The 21,506-nt window shown below is 36.1% G+C and overlaps 1 protein-coding gene across 11 annotated transcripts in view; it reads left to right on the top strand.

Moving 5' to 3' along the window:
- LOC131425442 (uncharacterized) overlaps window positions 1-21,506 on the top strand; it is a 273,110-nt gene that overhangs the window by 197,579 nt on the left and 54,025 nt on the right. Inside the window, exon 1 of one of the 11 annotated variants that reach the window (XM_058587382.1) lies at window positions 9,605-10,151. The exons of the other annotated variants lie outside the window; for them this stretch is intronic. The gene's annotated coding sequence lies outside the window, so the exon portion shown is untranslated. Of the gene's footprint in view, window positions 1-9,604; window positions 10,152-21,506 lie in introns of those variants that run through there. 11 annotated transcript variants of the gene reach the window in all.

The following is a 21,506-nucleotide window of genomic DNA, read 5'->3' as shown; positions in this document are numbered from 1 at the left end:
AGCACAATGATAGTTTTTATCAAATTTTCACTTGTATGTAACACACAGCTTTTATAAATTTTTTTTACTAGTTTGGATGTCTATTCACCGTTATATAGGGTTGGATAACTGTTCCAAAGCCCTTTAGCCTTAAGACTGCATGTACAAAAAATGTTTTTTGTTACCTCTTGTGGTATTGCAGGTATACATATACTGCCCATACTTGCATATCAGTCCCATATGGAAAATCGGCATGTCGAGAAAAAGATGATCAAAATTTTAGTTCTGAATTTTTTTTATTTATTGTGCTACCTAATGCCAAATGATGGTATTATTACATGAAATATCGATAGTACACAATATTGCAACAAATGCTACTGTTCTAAAAGAGTGCTGGAATGCCGTAAAACTAAAGTGTGCAGCCTTTCTCTAAATAACCTCAAATAAGTGATTCAATGTATGTAAATAGATTTTTATACATGCGTAATACTATCCTTAAAATTTGGGATAAAAACATGATATTTTACAGTAAATTATCTTTGTTGTAATGACAATCACCTTTTCACCCTTTCTGTCGCAAAGCCATCCTTTTGAAATCTTGTCATTTGACGATCTGCGACATATGTGGATTTACGCCGCGCGTGAAATTTCTAATTTTTTGCAGCGTAGTCGTAGACGCCTAAATGAGTCTCGGCCAAAAAGTAATCGAAACAAACGATTCCAGATTACAATCCAACTGTCATAGGGGGACTGTATCCATAATTATTTAAGATTGTGTTCAAGTTAGAATGTGAATCTTTATTCAATTTATTGGCTCAAATATAAGATGAAAATTGATGCATTTACTTCGAATTTTCATGTCTCTATAATCGAAGTATTGCACATTTTTCAACCAAACTTAACTGTGATATTTTTTCTATTGTCGAAGTGAAAATGTAACGTTCGATCCGTTGATTGTGACTCCAATAATGAGATAACTATTGGTACATATACCTTTGTTGTTTTTAACCAATTTTTCGTGTACATAATTACTTAATAACAATTACGTATCGCAACGTATACTGTGTTGGTTAGTGCCAATCTAAAATCTTTTCGCATGAGTTACACCGACTGGACGATTACTAGAACAAGTCAGATTTACTGTGAAAAACGGAAACAATCAATAAGAATGATTGTTGACAATATTTTTTGCTAGAAAACAGTTCAAACAATGTCTCTTGCAAACATTCCATTCCTTTCATCCACCGACGTATTCTCAAACCTCCATTATCAATGACTCCCCCCTACGCATGTTGAACACATCAAAAAACTGGCAGGTAATCATCGCGATTTTGATCGCGAACTTTTTCTCATCGTCTGATCGGCCCGAATATTCGTGGCACATGCGGCACCGATTTACACCGGGGAGCCGTTTCACATTAAACTGGACGGTTTTCTTGGGAATCGATCGTTTTGATCGGTATGACCGTATGATCGATCGGCGGCAATCGATGGAAAATTGGTACCGATTATGTCAGATTTACAACGCGTATCATGCGCACCGTCATCCGCGAGTGATGAGTAAACCATTTCTGCTCGCATTTTGTTTTTTGTTTTTGGTTTTCTTCTATGTCACGACAGAGTCGATTAGAAACACGTGTCGTACGGGAAAATAGCGGTTCATTACTCAAAGTGCAAAAAAAAAATCGAAAGAGAAAGGAACTGATTGCGACTGATTGTGCCCCTTCGATAATAATGAGCCCTCGCAGCCCCGGTTGCAGTGTGGGAAATTGCACACACAAAAAACAGCACTCGTCGCACGTCGTTACGCAACTTGGAAAACGACAACAATTTAGACGCACTGCAGTCTATTTGCTCAGCTTTGAACGAGCCGGTAGATGATGATCTTTTCGATTGGATCATGATTGGATAGAAAATTACGTATACTCGTTTGAAAATTCCTTCAATTAAGACATTAGCAAACTCTAGTTGGAATCGAACGTTGGTTGAGAATGAGAACTAATTTAACTCCTAGAATGAGAGTTTTTAGGCTCCGAATCACGTTGGACTTAGAACTATACTGTAGTTTGTATGGAACAATTCGAATTCCATTTCCTCAGATCAACTTCTCAGGTTGAAAGTAGCGTTTATAATTTTCCATTAATAATAACCAAGCGTTTTTCGTATCGCATGAATTTGAAGGCATTGTGAAATAACGTCATTAATGTCATACCTGTCACATCAGAGTTCGCCATTTAACTGATCCGGCGAATTCAAGCACAGTGAGAAAATTCACTCGAATTGCTTGTAATATTTATCCATCACAGTGTACATAATTTGAGCTTGCAATTAAAGCGATTACTCGGCTCTCTATCGTGTATGGTTGGTTCAACAGGTCTTTTTCACCGGTCGAATGAATATAATCACGTTTCCACTAATTCACTATGACCAATAAAAACCAGCTTAATTTGTTAATGTGGCTTAAACCAGTTTCTCGTAATTGAAAATCGAGTTTCGTCTTTGGTTGATCATTAGCTATAAACAATGAGAAGCTTATTTAATTACAAATTTCTAATTTCTAATTTCGCTGCCAACAATATCGAAATGTTCCAAACTTTGGATTCTTTGATTTCAAAGTGTTTACACTAAGCAAAGCAAAATTATGGCCCTACATCCATATGTGGAACTTGACCACAGTCGATTCATAAGCGTACAGGACAGTTACGTTGCTAATGCTACACAGAAAGAAATTATGAATTTTACAGGTGACATAATTCTTCAAACGATACAATTCATATTTACTGAACTTCTCAAATAACACATTATTCCATTCGTGCAGAAATTTACTGTCTCCGAGTGTAATTTGCACTCGGCTAGCAAGTGAGACTGTATGAATTTATATGCACGATTTACCAGCCAAGCAGATATGTGCTTCTGTGGCTTAGTCGACTAACTGGTGTGCTATGTGATCTAATGTTTTTCGGTTCAAGTCGCGTTGTTTTGATGTCGATCTTTTGATTTTTATATTCCTTTCGTTTTAAGCCATGTAATTTTCAAATCACACAATTTTACATGTTTTTGAATATGAATTCGTGTGCAATATGACACTCCATTTATGTGCATCTGATAAGATGTAAAATCACAAGAATTTTTCGAACTGTGTAGGATTCTACTGTCACTAACGATCCTTCCTGAGTGAGGCTCGAACATACGACAGTTAACTTACGAGACTACAGGCACAGGCTTTAAACACACGGAACGACCGAAATTAGCTCTGCGCCTAATTCGTATTACTGTTTTTGAATTAGTTGATTTTAACAACAAAATTCCCAAAATAACTATAAAATTAGTTAAAATTGAGAATTTACTTTGCTGAAAAAAACTCTTATTTTTAGAGAATGTGTTTAGTTGGCGAATATTCTGGACACAAACCAGCAATATTTCAATCCAGTACGAAATTCTCATTGACAACAAATTTTGTTATTAAAATCAGAAAATCATGAGAAGTGTCAAAGCAAAACAATCCATTAAAAAGCTAAAAGGGACAGTCTTGTTGAAACTGCTTGCAAATTGTTTAGATGTTTTTCGCATGTGTTCGATATATCTTTATTTAAATTTCTAAACCGATATGTAAAAATGTCGTAAACTGTTAGTGGAAATCGTATTTATTCAGAATTTGTGCGCACTTGAAGCGATTGTGCGTAATAATGTTTTTACGCGGAACAGTGAAGTGAATTTCGAATGTTTCACTCTAATTGTGATGAAGTTTTTTTGTATCTTCAAACCTTCCGAGCTGCGCCGTCCGGTGTACTACTTGTATTCGGTTTTTGTTTTCCGAGTGCTCAAAGTTTTCAGTGAGAATGAAAAAAACAGTGATCTAGAAGAAAAAAAAATCAAAAAGATGTTTATGTTTCATTTATGTCTTTTTCTCCAATACAACATCGTATTTATACCTGCCAATATGGAAAAGACAACCGCGTCTGAATTTTTTTCGGCAGTAGTGTGCCATCTAGTGGCTAGTAGTCATTAAGGTGTTACCGTTTCGGTGACAGGGCGCCATATAGCTGCAGATTGCAGAAGCCAATTCAACCATTCATATTGGTTGAAAACAACATTTTATTTCTTTGATTCAACTAAAAAATTTGTTGAATGGAAATGAAATGTGCCTTACCTAAGAAATGACAGCACGTTTAACTTGTGAATTCGACTAAAAAAAATAGTCATTTCAACAAATATTTTATTATTATTAAGGGAATGAGAATAAAAAATCTAAATTAGCAAAAGTAAGAATTTTTTAGTTGTCTCAAAAAATAACTAACTAAAATCAGCAAATCAACTAAATTTTTCGCGAAAATGCTGATTTCGGTCGTTCCGTGCACAGAACCAGAGTTTAAGTCAAACTTCATATGTTCAAATAAACTTCTATTCCATAAATTTAGCAAATTCTTCAGTATTTGTATTGCTCAAGTTAATCAATTAGATTGTTTAACTGTTTTACCATTTTGTTAAATGTAGAAGATAGGTACAGAATTCGCTCAAACTTTAGAAAAATTTTCTGACATTTACCAATCGATTTAGCTCGACGTACTGAACAAATGTCTGTATGCGTGCACCCTTTTTCGTGACGTTTCGATTTTAGCACAATTCGTTTTTGGCAACATATTCGTTCAAACATGATATAACACATGGATCAATAAGTCCCGAGACTAAAGCAGAGATGGCGCTCGTAGTAAACCAGTAACCACGTCTTTCTAGAGTACTAACCTTTGCTTGAAACGGGTCAAAATTTTGAATCCGTCCGACCAGAAACAGCTGAGTTATCGAGGTTAGAGTAAAGTCGTTTTGTAGTTTGTTAAAAAAATGGAAAAACCGAGTTTCGTGTTTTGATAAAACATTGTTTTTTAATGAGTAAAAACACCGTGCAAGCGAAACAATGGATTGAAAAATGTTATCTGGACTCTTGTCCATCAAAAGCAACGATTTGTCGGTGGTTCGCCGAGTTTAAACGTGGTCGTACCGACACAAATGACGCGGAACGCTCGGGTAGACCTGTGGAAGCCGTTACACCTGAAAATGTGAGTGAAGTTACAAAAATTATAATGAAAGATCGTAAAGTGAAGCTCCGTGAGATTGCTGAGATGACACAGATATCATATGGAAGTGTATTTACTTCATGAAAAATTGAGCATGAAAAAGGTTTTTTCCAAGTGGGTGCCGCGACTGCTTTCGATGGAACAAAAACAGCAACGAGTCGATGAAAAAAAAATTAAAAAAAATAAAGAAATTGGAAAAACGTTGGAACCATTGTATCACCCTAAAAGGTGATTATGTTGATGAATAAAAAAAAATTTTGCAAAAAAAAATGTTGTTTCCATTGTTAATCTCGGGACTTATTGATCCATGTGTTATGTATTAGAAATTTTTAAATTAACAAAAAATCATATTTATATTTTAAATTAAGTTTACGTTTCGTCTTCGACTCATCAGTGCGTCAGCAGATTATGCTGACGCAAACCCCCGGATCAACATAATCCGCTGAGCAGACGTAAAGTTAATGCTATTTGCAAGACACTTTTTTTGTACACAAGAAGTGTAACGTCTAAACTGACGTCTCGAACGAAACAAGTTTCGGCTTACTGGCCGTACAGATTGTGATAATTTGAAGGGGAAAAAGCTTGCTTTTACCCCCAAATTTATGCTAGGTGCACATAACCATTTTAAATTAAGTTTACGTTTCGTCTTCGACTCATCAGTGCGTCAGCAGATTATGCTGACGCAAACCCCCGGATCAACATAATCCGCTGAGCAGACGTAAAGTTAATGCTATTTGCAAGACACTTTTTTTGTACACAAGAAGTGTAACGTCTAAACTGACGTCTCGAACGAAACAAGTTTCGGCTTACTGGCCGTACAGATTGTGATAATTTGAAGGGGAAAAAGCTTGCTTTTACCCCCAAATTTATGCTAGGTGCACATAACCATTTTAAATTAAGTTTACGTTTCGTCTTCGACTCATCAGTGCGTCAGCAGATTATGCTGACGCAAACCCCCGGATCAACATAATCCGCTGAGCAGACGTAAAGTTAATGCTATTTGCAAGACACTTTTTTTGTACACAAGAAGTGTAACGTCTAAACTGACGTCTCGAACGAAACAAGTTTCGGCTTACTGGCCGTACAGATTGTGATAATATTTATATTGATTTATACTGCTTGCAACAATAGTTGTTAGAAGAACATAACTTCTTACACCCTCATACCATTCGAAGAAGTTCGTCGAGATAAGCAAATTTGTGTGTGAAAAAATGATTTCCACAAACTTAAACTCATATGAACAGTCCAATGCTTCCATATAAGGTTTCTGAATTTCATTTCCATCCGACTTCTGGTGCCGGAACTACAGGGTGATATATGTAATGAAATCAAAATAATGTCACTCATTTTACTAGTAGATGGCTGAACCGATTTAGTTCATCTAACATTTAAATAAAAGTTCTTAATGTCCAATAAAAACTGCTTTTTGGTATATATGACCAGTATTTCCGGTGCTTCCGGAACCGGATACCGGGAACCAGGATAGCCTGTATCGGTTTGTTTAGTTTTTTTTAAACAGATCCGACTTCCGGGTCAGGAGGTAGAGTGTAAAAATTTCAAATAAATTTATCGGGTTTATCGGGTTTACAGATTTTGAATGTCGACGATCAAATAAACTTATTTTAATTTTATCAGTATTCGGTTTTCGATCTCGGAAGGTACCCAAAAATTTTATGTGGAACGCACTACGATTTCTCTATGATGGCTGCACTGTTTTTCCGATTTCCGGATTCCGTTTCCGAAAGTATGGGGAATAGAGAAGCTAAAAGAATTTAAATTACAGGGTGAAAAGTTTAGTCGTGAATACGACTTACTTAACTATGGGGCGCCTTTTCAAAATTTACCCTCTGAGAGAGTGATAAGTTTTTGATCGTGAATATCTCATGTTGTATCTAACGTATCAACATCATTTTTGCTACATGCCATCTGAAATATGATCATCAATTTATGATAACATTTTCAGTTGTTTGACATAATCACAAAATATTCAAAACTAATGTTTTCTGAAATGTACGAGTATCAATGAAGAAAACTTAAATCGTGTTTGCCTTTCTCGTACCCGAGCCGACGGTTTTGATGTAGTAAGCAACATTTCATTGACTGAACAGGAAGAGAAGCAAGTGTATAATTTCGGTTGGTTGAGATCCACAGCTCAGTTTCAGTTCGAGTATCGAGAATTCAGTTTCTGAATAAAATTTCAGAATTCAGTTCCAGATACAGAATCAAGAATTCAGTTCTGCTGCGTGACTGTTTTTGTGCATCGTTCGCTGCGTGAGGTTCACTTCAAACAAGAGCGATTGCGTCATCCAGTTGCTGGTCGTTTGCATTTTAGAAAAACACAATGAAAGGTGAACAAAGATGGAGAACTACAAAATCGGTCCTTCAAAGGGCTCTAAATGTTATCTAAAAAACTTTTAGATTTACTTAAATCAGGAAATAGAATCTGCAGATTTTTTAACTGAATTAGTTTGAATTTCGGAACTGAGTTCGGGATCCGAATTTTTTAAACTGAATCCTGAACCGGAATTCTGTAGCTAACACTCTGCTGTAGATTCTAGGTCCAGAGTACATTACTAGGATTCAGGTTAAGAATTCAGTGCCGAGCCAGAATCCTGGTCTCGAATTTAGTTCCACAACACAGATTCAGTAATCGGTTCAGCAATCCAGAATTAAGTTGTAGAACTCAGCTTCAGAGTTCAGTTACAGACTCTAGCATCAAAATTTAGAATTCAGATTCAAAATTCAGTTCTAGCACTCGGCTCAAAATTTAGTTCCAGAAATAGAGATCCTAAATTCAGATCCTTCAATATCAAAGAAACTGAACCATTCATTGTATTCGTATTCACGTCATCCGGTTATTTCTCTGACATTACCCACCCGTCTTTCTAAAATTCAAACCGTCATAGAAGGTACCAAAAAATCATCAAAGCTTATTTGAAGTGTTTTAATCCACCTCGTGGTGTAATGATGCCTTTCTCTTGTATAATATTGTGATATTCTATTCAAAAATTTTTAAGTGAGATCTATTTTGGTATATATGGCCGGAATCGGTTTGTTTAGTTGTCTACTGATAATGACTATCGATTTGTGTAGTTTTGAGACCAGTGTAGGAAATTTTTTACGTTTTTTTGTTTCGGTGTACAATATTGAACACACCTATAACTCCGGAACCGGAAGTCGGATCCGGATGAAATTCAGGAATTCCGTATGGGTGAATGAATCTAAGTTTGTGGAAATCGGCCAATTATGTATGTATTAAAACAATACATGCCAATTATGATCATGTATTGTTTTAATCGACAGATATGTTGTCTGAGAAATAATTTTGAAATTTTCAAAGCCGTACTTAGAATATTTTCTCGCAGTTTCTTTCTTGGAGGGCAAACACAGCTCTACGATCAACACCAATGATTCTCTGAACGCCGGATCTTCGTATCGCACCTTCGAGCGCTATATTGAACAACAAATTTGAGAGCGCGTCGCCCTGCTTCAATCCATCTAACGTCATATGAGCCCATCCAGTTAGTTCGAAGGCAATCACTTGATGGAGTGCATAGTACAAGCCGTCTTATCCAGTGGCCTTTCCGTTTTTAAGCTGTCTAATCGCTATTTCGTATTTCGTCTAGCGTGGGTGGGTCCACTGCTAGTCCTCAACAATTCCATTCGTGCTCTCTTTTGTCGATTGTACGTTTAATAGTCTCTCAAAGTGCTCCTTCCATCTGACAGTTACTGATGAATGATCATTATCTTCAATAATTTATAATATAAACCACAAGAAAATATTGACATAGTATCTGAGGTTCACGCGCTTAAGACAGTTTCCTGATCATATCGTAGATCTACAGATGCTCCAAAAGGAATTTAGCTGCCTTCTTTGGTTTCTGCACCGTAAAGTAATGAAAAAGAATCATGTTTTCTACCGTTTCATAGAGTGCCCCCTTCATGACATAAAAAGTTTTTAGTTTTCCATTGAAACATTCAAAATGTTCATGTTACTACAATCAAACTATTTCTGCAGAATAAATTTTCTAATTATATGCATCCTCTATATTTCAAGTTTATAATGTATATATTAAATACAATTACGGGAGGAGAAGATTTTTATCAGTATCTTTCGTAGTAAACAAACATATTTTGTTCACAAAGTGAATTGTGACAGATATTGTCTGAAAATTCTGACATAAAAATGTGTACAACTCATCGAGAAAACCTCTGACCTCAAACCAATCAGTAGCGCTCCGACTGAAGAGAAGACTTTTCATTTGTGACTAATTTAATTAGAATCGGTCAAGCGGTCTTTGAGATTTAGGTGTCGTTGGAGTTTTGTTGAATACATACGGACTTTTGTCAATTCGTCAAGCGGAATCGAATTGTGCTTGAAACTCCGGGAATTTTTTTAATGAAATTTGAGTAAACTTTAAACCTTTTTTAATTTTATAATAAAGGAAACACCATAAAATCTTTATTCCCTAGACTTCATAATACTAACCGAAGTGTTGTCCATTCGATTAATCTATTTTCTTTTTCTCTTTCAATTTCAGGTAATAAAAGTAACTATTATCATAGGAGCCTCAGGATGAACAGAACACTCTTCCACCGACGTGGTATATGTAGAAAGTACATAACTTTTCTGCTACACCCAGTGCCTATTATCGAATCGATTGCTTTGAATGGGCCCTAAGGCTGCCGCCGGTTGTTTGAAACCTAGCAAGCTGCAAGTAACTTTTACAGCCGCCATAAACAGATAAAAAAAGAAACAAGAGCGAACCGGCTCAGTAACAGATCATGATCGAGGGCACCTGCAATTACTATGATACAACATACCAGGCGAGCCCATAGCTCACCAAACCCTTTACAAAACAACATTCATCGACATAATTGAGTTCATTTCCTCCGTAGCGTTCGCACTAGTTTGAGAGAAAGAGAGATGACGGAAATTTCCCCTGTTCACTGACTCTTTCGTACCATCATCACTTTTGGCAGTGCATCAGCTAGTGTGTTTATGTCATTTTACTCGAACCGATGTTTTCCAAAGCTCGTTACTTCGTAAGATGTGATCGATCGCCTTTGGTGGTTTGCTCCCATCGAATCTCCATTAAGGTAAAGGGGTTTTTGACCTTTTTGCACTTATTTGGGTTTCATCTATTTTACTAATAGCTGTTGGCATTTTCTCAAATCGCTTGTTGATTGTCGATCCATTGGTTTTCTGGAAAAGGATAAGTGGCAGTTATTGTGTTAATTAATTTTGTTTTGATTGTTTTTTTTTTCTTCTTTTGACGAAGTGACTGTTATTCAAAAACAAAAAAGAAAGCAATGAGCAATGGAACAATGTCTATTTTAGTATGGGAGAGCACATATGGAGCCTTACAAATCAATTACCATTCCCATGAACCTTGCCCTTTCAGAGCGAATTAGGGTCCTATTTTCCTATGCTCGTTTTTTAAGTGCCCCGTTTAAAGGTCGTCAGACGAAATGGTTCCGCACATACCACCGTTGGTTCGCATCTATCAGCAAACTCATCAATCACTTTGACGTACAAACTGCACCCGATTTAAGCGATGAGTTGCTTGAAGGTGGTACGCAATGAGTGAGATTGGATCCGAACTGCATCGAATAGCTTGAAAGCATGTTACGCAACGCAAGTGGAAATTCCGTGCCCAGTTGGTTTCGTAGCAAAATCGAACAAAACGCGATAATAAATCGAATGATCCAGTTTTTTTTGTTGTTGCTGCTACAACTCACGCCATTAAAAATGAACATCTGCTCGCGAAATCGATAACCAGACGAACGACTGGAACACTGCTGTTGGGTGCGCTTACGTTTTGACAGCCTGGTCCGGTTGTACAATCACACTCAGGAAACTCTGCAGTACCTTGCTTTAGGAGTTTAGTACAAAAATTTGCTTGTTTTTGCAACTTTGTTGATTTGTAACTTATAGTAAGTAGGTTTGTAGTTTCCTTTTGACAAACTGGGTTAGCTGATCTAATTATTTGACAAAAGGTGGGGTTTTAATTCTTCCATAAAATCAGCGGTAGTGAACCTCATTACCGAGAATTTTTCTTTCTCTTCAATAACTAAAATATTTGTTGTATAAAATTTCAAAAAATTTCTGGTGTAGTAAATATTCCGTGTGATGCAAAAGGGTTAAAGCAGTAAAATGTTTTCCTGTAACATTCAAGCTCAATAAAAGTGTAATCTTATCCCTTGGTAAGGATTAATAAATATGAGGTGCAATTTAAAAATTTTGACCGTATTTTCATACTCTATTTTGACTATGATTGAAATGAAAGGTCTCGTGATTCCATACGGAATTTCTGAATTTTTGGATCTGGATAAAATTGCACAGTATGTTTTGAGACAATGGAAGCTTCAATTTGAATCAAGATTTGTGAAAATCGGTTTTAACCGTTGTTGAAAAATCGAAGTGAGTTCCGTTTTTAGAGTTTTTCTTCACTATTATCGATGCTTACGGAGCCAGACACCGGGAACTAGTAGTCTCAAAGTAGGTTTATATATCCACCAACTAACAAGACTCAACTAACTAGATGAATTTAACAGAGAGTTTTATAAAAATTTGCACCTTGTTTCGTCATCACACGTGAACAAATACTCATGAAATTGATTATTTTTCACACAAACGCAAACTTTTCGGAGACATTTTAAAGAATCTAAAGACAATTTATTTGCATCATAGTTTGTGAAGATCGGTTGAGAAATTAATTATTAAATTAATTGAGTTGGCGTATTCTCATAAATTTGCACATATTACACATCGTTGACAACATCCTTTTTTGCGAACATGGCACCCTCAGGCGAGTCCGCATCGAATCTCGTTCATAGAAGTAGGGAAGAGAAATGTCAAATTAGTGCGCGCCAAAATAGCAGCACTGCGCTTCCATACAATTGACATGATATGTTGAATGTGCTACCGTGCGATAGCGTTGCTGAACTGATGATTGATTTCGCTCCAAACTGACAGGGTCTCGTTTGAATCTTAGTTTGTGGAAATCGGTTCAGCCATCTCTGAGAAAATCGAGTGACATTATTTGTCAAAAAAAACACAGACAAAGAAAACATTTTGTGTTCTCGACGAACGGTATATGACACTCGTCTTTTCGGGCCTCGATTGTAAAGTCAGTTTTCACAGCGATTGAATAGCTGTTCTATATGAAAATGGCACAGAAAATCGGCCTTGATGGTTTAGTATGTTTGAAACGTCGAGATCTAGTGTCATCTCGAAAAAAAATTCCAATAAAATCGACACTTTCTTTAGAGTTTTAGCCACATAACCGCAGCCAAGATGGCGTCGCCTGCTGAGTTGGCCGCCGAATAGCACCCGATCAAAAGTCACATTCGATGTTTTTTCCATTGCACTCAGTATCGCACTGAATACTCTAATAAAGTCAACAAGTTTTCTTGAGAATTCTGTGAATGATTATGAAATAAAAATAAAATAAAAAGAAAAATTTAAAAAAATCATTCAAATCTTTCTGGATTATTTCAGAAGAACGATTACTTCACTACAGTTCAACAAAATGGAAGTAAAAATTATCAATTTTCATGTCTTTATTTCAAATCAATTCTAATCACGATATGAAGATTATTGAAGCATTCGTCGAAATGAGATTCGGCGAAATGACCCTTTTCGCAAAATGACATTCGGCGAAACAATCCTTTCGGCGAAACGACTTTCGACGAAATGGCTTTCGGCGAAATGATCCTGATCCATATCTCGCGACGTTTCATGCAATTCTAAGCCTTTTGACATCAAAATAATTTTTTGATTTCCGAAATTTCATATCTCCCCCCCTCTCCCTTTATGATGATTTTTCAAGATCGAAAATTTTCTAACTTTAACCGACAGGCGGTACCATTTATTAACATCCAATTTAGCTCGAATTTTGAGTAAGGACTTGTTTGAGGTATTGAATGAGTGCTACAGCTTTACAAAATCAGAGATGACCCCTTATATAGAAAATGATGAGTGTTAAAAATTTTAAACCTTCGCTTAAGGAGTATATCGAAAATAAGCTATCCTCAAATTTTTCTTTCAAATTATAATAAAAATGATATTTTATTCAAACTAAAAATTGATCCTTTATTGTACGAGGTTACACTTGAGCATAATGAAAACCGGATGAAATTTAAGTTATTCCTTCACGAATTTTCGAACTTTTGATCGAACGCTCTTCATCAAGTTCCGGACAAGTGTTGCTTCGCAGTTTTTTAACGCTTAAGCCCAAATTTGTTTGAACTCCTGCATATTCCCAGCTGCCTTACCAGTCTTCTTGAAGACCCTCTTCACGATTGCTCAGTAACGTTCGATGGATCGAAGCTGAGGGAATTTGGTGAATTGATATTTTTCTCAACGAAATGTATAATCTTTTCCGCAAGCCAATTGAGAGTGGTTTTAGCATAGTGAGCCGACGCTAAATCCGGCCAAAACAGTGAAGGTGTACTATACTTCTTATATAAAGGCAGCAATCTCTTCTGGAGACACTCAGATCGATAGATTTCTGCATTTATAGTTCCGGTAGTGTAAAAAATGGTTGACTTCAAACCACAGGGACATATTGCTTGCCATACCAGTACCTTTCGACCGAATTTCTCCACTTGAATCGAATGTCCACATCGCTCACATCCTCCCCAACGACGACAGTAAAGTATTGTGGACCTGGAAGGGTTTTTGAGTCCTCCTTTACATAAGTTTCATTGTCCATCAAAACGCATGCATCCGGACCCTGCCAAAGACGCGAATACAATTTACTTCATGGTTAGAGATACATCTTTCTGGTCCAGTTTCGGGTTGGAAGAACCGGGTTTTCTGCCTCTTCCTGGTAGATCATTCAAAGAATAGTGTTCCCCACACTTATTAATGATGGTTTTAACACTGGCATGATGAATTCCAAACCGCTTCGACAATTTTCGCATAGTAATACCCTTCTCACTTGGCCATGTGTCCAGAACCTTAATTTTCACTTCCTTTTCAATACGCGACATTTTGAAAACGCAGAATTTCAACCGCACAAACAAGTAAACCGACGAAAGCTGCCAGTCAAACGCACAGCATGCTGTGATCTGAGCATAAAAAGCCATCACAAATACATGCGTACAACACAAATGTATATGGATAGCTAATTTTCGATACACTCTTTAGTAAATTCTTTCAAACTTACAATACTATAGAAATCATCTATCTACTATAACAACGATTATGAGAGAGCCATCAATCAATCAACAAACCCTGTTATCAATACCCTTTCGTCAGATCAGAAGTGATTTGATCGCATCCCGTCTGGATCAGCTGAAGCAAATACGACTAGCATATCCAACTAGCCAAACGAAAACTTAGTTGAACTGCCTTGATAGCAGCGCTTTTCTCTTTTGTTGTACATCAAAAGCATTGGGCATGTAAACAATTCCTCGATACAACAGTATTAAAAACAGTAAAGTTCCCGACACAGGCTTACTCCTTCTTCCAGTTGCTATTATTCTCTTGATTCAACGGTTCGACAACCGTTTAATCTGGTCGCGGGCATGGGGTCAATTTGCACTTCCTCCCTAGGTACGAGAACAGACAAACGACCGTAAGCCGGCGTATCATCGTTGCAAATGCCGTTGAACTCGTGTGGTCGCATTGCAGAATATCAGCCGCTCCCACAAATAGGCGTGAGAGCAACAACCAGAGCAAAAAAAACAGGGTGACCTTTCCTAACGGTCGACCCGACCGTTGCCATCGATCGTTAAATATCACCATCACAACCTGTGACCGGCGATGGCGCGACGGATATTTACCGGATTGAAGAGGCAACCGATGATAGTAGCGAGCATCGCATCGCACCGCACCCCACCTTCCTTGTGCGGAAGCTTTGGTTTTGTTTGATTTCGGAATATCGAACGCCATCGCGTCGGTGCCGGATCGAGGAAGTGAGTTTTGCGGTGTTCGCCGTCGCATCGCGAATGTTGAAATTACCGGCCACCTGCGGGGCGGGTGAGGGCGTAGGGGGATGAGTGGAATAATTTCCAAGTAAATTTTTCTGTATTAATCATACTCTGTAGCTCCGAATTCCTTTCATCCAATTACCGACCCGTGAACCACGTCGGCATTACCGTAGAGGAGGTAATTACTGTGCGGTTGTTGGTAAAATCATTATGGACACAACAACCTAAACATCATTATCGAGGCTGGTTTCAGGTGTCCGTGTCCGAGTATCGGCTTGTTTGGTCAAGATAGCACATAGTTGATGAGCCGAGGGGATCTCCGATGCGTTCGGCTTTTGCGGAACCATGTAGATAATTTGGGTGACCATATGAAGACTGCCAATGTTCGTCCGAAAAGGGGCAATTTGATTCTAAATAAAACCTGAATTGCGGATGATTATAGGAGCCGTACGAATCGGCACGATCTATTCGTCCCTCGTCTAATTAACGATCTGATGCGTCAGTTGGGTATCGAATTCCTTGCGCTACCTCGGAAGGTACTTCCGGTGATCTTTACTTTTTCGCCAAGCGCTCAGGTCCGTAGATATGCTGAATAATCATACTATAGATGAAGCATAAATTCATATGTAATAATTGAATAATCTGTTCGATCAATGAAGTGATTATTTGCGAAGGTTTTTTGTTTCCTATGATCTACATACTAGATATGAAAACAGGTCAGAAAACGCAGATGATGTAAGTGAGGTATTTTTTTCGCGCTATTTTTTCTGCAACTTTGGCAATTTGAAATCAATTTGAAGGCAATCAATTTTAAACAATTCCCTGTAAAGTAAATTTGTGCATTGTTTCTTAACTTGAATTTTTATTATTGAGTGAAATGTAAATTTTTCATCGTGAAAATAATTTCAAAGTGATTAATGTGGCATAGCTTGGTAGTTCGCCCGTGATTAATCAAAAACAGATGCAATATCGCATTGCATGATACTTGGTTATAATACATCATACTCAATGTGCAACTTGTACCGACTGAAACAAGCATTAATGTTCATGACTTCAAAACGTTAAATACACAAACTTGAGAAACGAGTAAATTATCACGTCATCAATTTAAGACTAACTCAAATTTTACGTTACCAAGATCTATAAAGGGTAATGGGGAGACTTATTTCCTGTTTTGTTTTTATTTTAGCGCAGCGGTTCTCAAACTGTTCATGTCATGAAATTTTAATACACGTAACTTTTTTTCGGTTGTTTAACATATCTAACTAAAGATTATAATAGGTGATAAAATGTGAAAACTATAGAGGCTTAGTGCTCAAGAAAGTGCATGAATGTGAAAATAATATGCTGAAAACTGAGACTCGTAACTAAACTTCTACCTTCTACCAAAGGAGTCAAAATTAGGCATCTCATCAATGCTAAACGTTCGAGTCTTTGGTATGGCAGAAAGTAATGGTAACTCGTCGTTTACCATTTTTGAAATACTTTATCAATTTCAATCGATGCGTTGGAACCGAACATTAAAGTGAAAGCTTGAACAATTTTTATACATCTGTTATTACTTCGTAGGTTGCAACTTACATTTCGTCAATAGGGACCATAAGAAAGTTCTTTTCAAAGCGAAAGCCGCATTTTCTCACAATCGATCAAAAACGTGTTGACGATTCATAGCCATTTTTTCAAGTAAAACCTTTTTTAATCCACCTAGAGGTGTCATGATGCCTTTCTCATATCTCTCATATTCTCATATATAAATGTGTGCTTAAACTAACGAAAGTCCCACTGTCTGACAGCGGTTTACAGAAAAAAGATGTTTCCATGTGTTTTGTTTATACATGCAAATAACTTTAGTTCAGGACGCAAAGAGTTGTTGACTTAATCGAATTCCGATTACCCATTTTGTATACAGGGCAAATCATGGTCCGAGGTCAGCCCCGCCTAAATTAAATGTTCGCATCAAATGGATTCAAACATTACAGAAAGACTTTCGATTTAGTAATATTTAATTTATGTTCTTCAGTTTTGTATGAATAATTAACATTTTCTAATCTTTCCAATACTCGAGTTTGCATTCAATGTTTAATTTCTTACCTTATCGGAACCTTCCAAACCTTCGGTCTTTTGTACCAGCTAATTAAACTCTTGGAACATAGTATGAAATTGCACACTTCTGAATATTTTTTCTATAGGAACTCCTGCATAAAACACTTATATTGAGAATAGAATTATTTTTTATACACACAAAGTTAATCTTACGTCTTAGTTTTGCTTTATGCATCAAATTATATAAAGATGATACGCAAAATGCTAATTTATGAATTACAAGGATTGCTGCAAACGGTTTTCATGACAACAAGTTGACAATTTAAATACACTTCAAGGGTTGAAATACTCTTCAGCATTAGGATGTAAAGGCGAAATACTTGACCTATTTGAAGGATTTTGTCCTAGAAAACTATCGACTGGATTCTTTTAAACTATTTTGTGGTGATCGGTTTTTTCAGTCACTAGTAGATTAAAATTAATATTTTTGTTTTTACACCCAACGTTTCGACGCTATTAATTGGTGTCTTTTTCAAATGAAAAAAAAAACATAATCTGTTTATTACCCTGAAGAAGACACCAATCAATAGCGTTGAAACGTTGGGTGCAAAAATAAAAATATTCGTTTCAATCCACTAGTGTCTGAGAAGCCGATCACGATAAAAAAATTAAAAATTTTCAATAATTTTCGCATTTTAAATGAACTATTACATACAAATCAATTTGCACCCACTCATTCTGCTTCTAACGCAGAAGGCGATAGCACCCAGTCGACGCTGTTCTATTGACCAAATGTCATCATAGACACACGGGCAGGCATGAGATAGGAACTTGTGAGTACTAAGTTATCTCACCTTTTGACGACCCGCTCTTATTCTCTTATGTATATGCGTGGTATTCTTTAGAATAATTTTCTTTAATTCTTTAAAAACAACAAACTAGATTAACCGAGACAAACTAGATTAAAAACAACAAACAAGATTAACCTCATTCAGGGGTTAGCCAAATTTTGTGCTAGGGCACATAACCGATTTTGTTATGTTTACGTTTCGTCTTTGACTCATCAGTGCATAGAAGTTCAAATTGAACTGCTTTATGCAAAACTCGGCAGTTCAATTTGAACCGCTAAGCAGACGTAAAGTTTGAACCGCTAAACAGACGTAAAGTTTTCAAACAATAGCGAATACTACATAACGTTGTTAGATCCTTTTAATTTAAAAAAATCAAGGGAAAACGACATTATATGTCGAAGAAAAAACCACAGTTTCAAAGTCTGCCTGAGAAAATAGCAACAAAATATCAAATTCTGTCATTGTAATATTAAAAACAACAAAATCCTTATAAAAGATGAATTTTGCAGCTATTGAATATTGTATGTTAGCACCCCGAAAAGATATAATACCTAATAAAATATAATAACTAATTTTGTTGCTAAACAGATATCGTACTATTTCTTTACTACTTTGATGAAATATCAAGAAAATATCAAGTATAGGAATGACAGCATAGAAATATCAAAACAAGATATGGTAAAATTTGTTATTATTTTGTTCTTTGTTTGCTATTCACATCTACCCGAGAACTCAACGTGCGTATCGTCGGAAATATTGTGGCAAACAGGCGTCTTCCGAAAATACTGTTCATCATTTAGTGTCTAATCACGGAACAGTGGGAGACCGTAAACAAGTCGTTCATCAACGATCAAGACATGAACTTATTGTAACTTGTTGAAACAGTCCGAAAAATGGGTTGCCCAATGAAACCACTTTGAGGCGAATTTGAAGGATGATTTGCATTTGTTTTCATATAAGATGCAAGTAACACAAAGATTATTGCCGAACACGCTTGGAACACGGCCAAAGTTGCCGTAATTATTGGCTATACTACTTTTGACACTCTAAAAGGTTATAAGAAACGTGATTTGTCAAAAAATCAAATGTTTTTCAGTTTTTTTAAATATTATCAAACCAGATTCAAATCAATGGCGTTATAGTCAATTATAAAAATCTGAATTTTATTCTCAGAGATGGCTCAACCGATTTTTAGTAATTTAGTTTCAAATAGAAGGCTATGAAATCTCCTAGCATTTTTCTGATTTTTATTCAGATTTATCCAGATACAGGATGTCTAATGTGAAAGTTTAAATTGTTTTTCTTATAAGTGATCATTAGTATCGATTTCGAAAGTACCGGAAATAGTGGTCAAAAATTTCAGAATTGAGCCATAACCCAGATTATTAATAAGCACGGACTAATGCTACATTAGGACAGGATAAAATAGCAAGTTTCTGATTGCTGAAATAGAGCTAAAAAAAATCTCTCTGTTCATTAAAAGCTATTTTACAGCCAATAATAATGCTTACTGGTTGCCTGAGAAGACTATGGCTCCGAACAAGGTTCTACTATTTTGTCGTGAATACGACTTATTTTACTATGGGGCGCTTTTCAGAACAGGTTATTGCAATTGTCTCTCTGCCTCTTACTATAATTTCGTGAAGAATTCATAGTTTTCAAAAAAAAAAAAGAACTATAAATTTGTTGTACCTAACCTGTATTAGCAAATTAAAAAGGAATTGTTTCAAGTTTAGAATATATAGTATTGGAATCAGTAACTAATATGTACCTTATTGTACGGGCATCGTTTCAAATTTTAGTGGTGAAAATGGGGAAAGCATGCACAGTTCACACAATTGATCAACTAACTGATATTCGAAAGTGAGAAAGAATCGTGCCAATCTTTCTCGTATTCTCGACATTCAGCTATGTCTCTGACATTACCCACCTGCCTTTTTTTTAATCCGACTGTCCCAGAACAGAAGGACAATTTAAAACGTTAAAATTTGACTAAAAACATTATTTTTACTTACCACTCAATTTCCTCACAAGTGATTAAACCGATTGCAACCAACAGGTTCCTTGAAAAGCTACTATTAGATTATTACCTTTCTCTATAGGAAGGTATTAGAATTGCTGGAAAAACCGACTTTCGAACGGAGCCTCGGAAACCCATAGTGTTATATACTATTCGACTCAGTTCGTTGAGATCGGAAAATGTCTGTGTGTGTATGTGTGTGTGCGTATGTGTGTATGTGTGTGTGTGCACTTTTCGAAGATATTTGAACGCGCTCAATTTTCTCAGAGATGGCTGAACCGATTTTAACAAACTTGGGAAGATCAAATGGTTGTGACTTTTGGTTCCAGATATATGATGGTATAAGTGACGTAACCGACAAAACACGTTGATTTTTACCGCTCTTATATCTATATAAGGGTGCCAAAATTTTGGGATCACCTCTATTTTCGTTAAGGTCTAGTTCTCAAAAGTTTAAGCACCTCGAAAAAAGCCTTCATACAAAATTTGAGCTAAATCGGACATGCGTAAAGGGTGCTGCCCGGTGGTAAAGGTTTGACAATTTTCGATCTTGAAACAGCACCATAGGGGGGAGTACATGAAATTTCCCAAACCGAAAATTTTTTTTGATGCCGAAACTCTTAGAACTGCATGAAACATCGAAATTTAGTATCATCTCGAAAAAAATTTTTTTTGAAAAAATCAACTATCTGGGACTTAGAAAAGTTTTGATATTTTTTCTAAGTCCCAAAAAGTCGATTTTTTCAAAAAAATTTTTTTTCGAGTTGACACTAAATCTCGACGTTTCATGCAATTCTAAGCCTTTTGGCATCAAAATTTTTTGTTTGATTTCGAAAATTTCATGTACTCCTCCCTATGGTGATTTTTCAAGATATATGAAAATTCCACTAAGTGGACTGAGAAGGCTTTTTTTAGATTAGCATCACTGTTCTCATACAAATAGGCAACGCAAATGTCAAGCACTAGTTTTTAAAAATGATGCTGACTGTGTGACATAAACACTGAAGCATGCTTTTGTGAACTACTCGAATCAATCTGAATCAATTGGTGTCAAAATTAGTATCCGAGCATATTTAATAAAAGTAATAAAATATAGTAATATAGTAATAGTAATAAAATATAATAAAAGTAATAAAAATAGTAATAAAAATCAATAAAAGAAATATATTTTCATAAGACTGTTATGAAAGAAGAGAAAGGCATTATCACACCACTAGGTGGATTAAGAAGGGTTTTTTCGATAATAGAAACGATAAGTTACGATCGAAATACTAAAAGTTACTTTTTTGGCTCTTTGCAATTTGGGGGGGTAATGTTGTGAATTATGTGCTCTGGTTGTAATAATCATACTAAAATGTATCCTTAATAGTCACGAATGTTATTATTGGTAAAAAATACAAAAGCACAATAACTGGAATGTAGCTTTATGGAGGCTTATGGTATATTGATATAGAGTTACGAAAGCTTGATGCTGATTTTGATTAAAAAGAATATGTTTAATAGTTCACAATTTCGATCATCGTAAATACCAACAAAACATCATCGGATCTGTGCTCAGTGAGAAATTTCACTTGAACTCACCTCATATTATTCATCTCA

The sequence above is a fragment of the Malaya genurostris genome, chromosome 1 (assembly GCF_030247185.1).
Source record: "Malaya genurostris strain Urasoe2022 chromosome 1, Malgen_1.1, whole genome shotgun sequence".
In the NCBI taxonomy this organism is placed as follows: Eukaryota; Metazoa; Arthropoda; class Insecta; order Diptera; family Culicidae; genus Malaya; species Malaya genurostris.
This window is presented reverse-complemented; position numbering and strand designations above follow the sequence as displayed.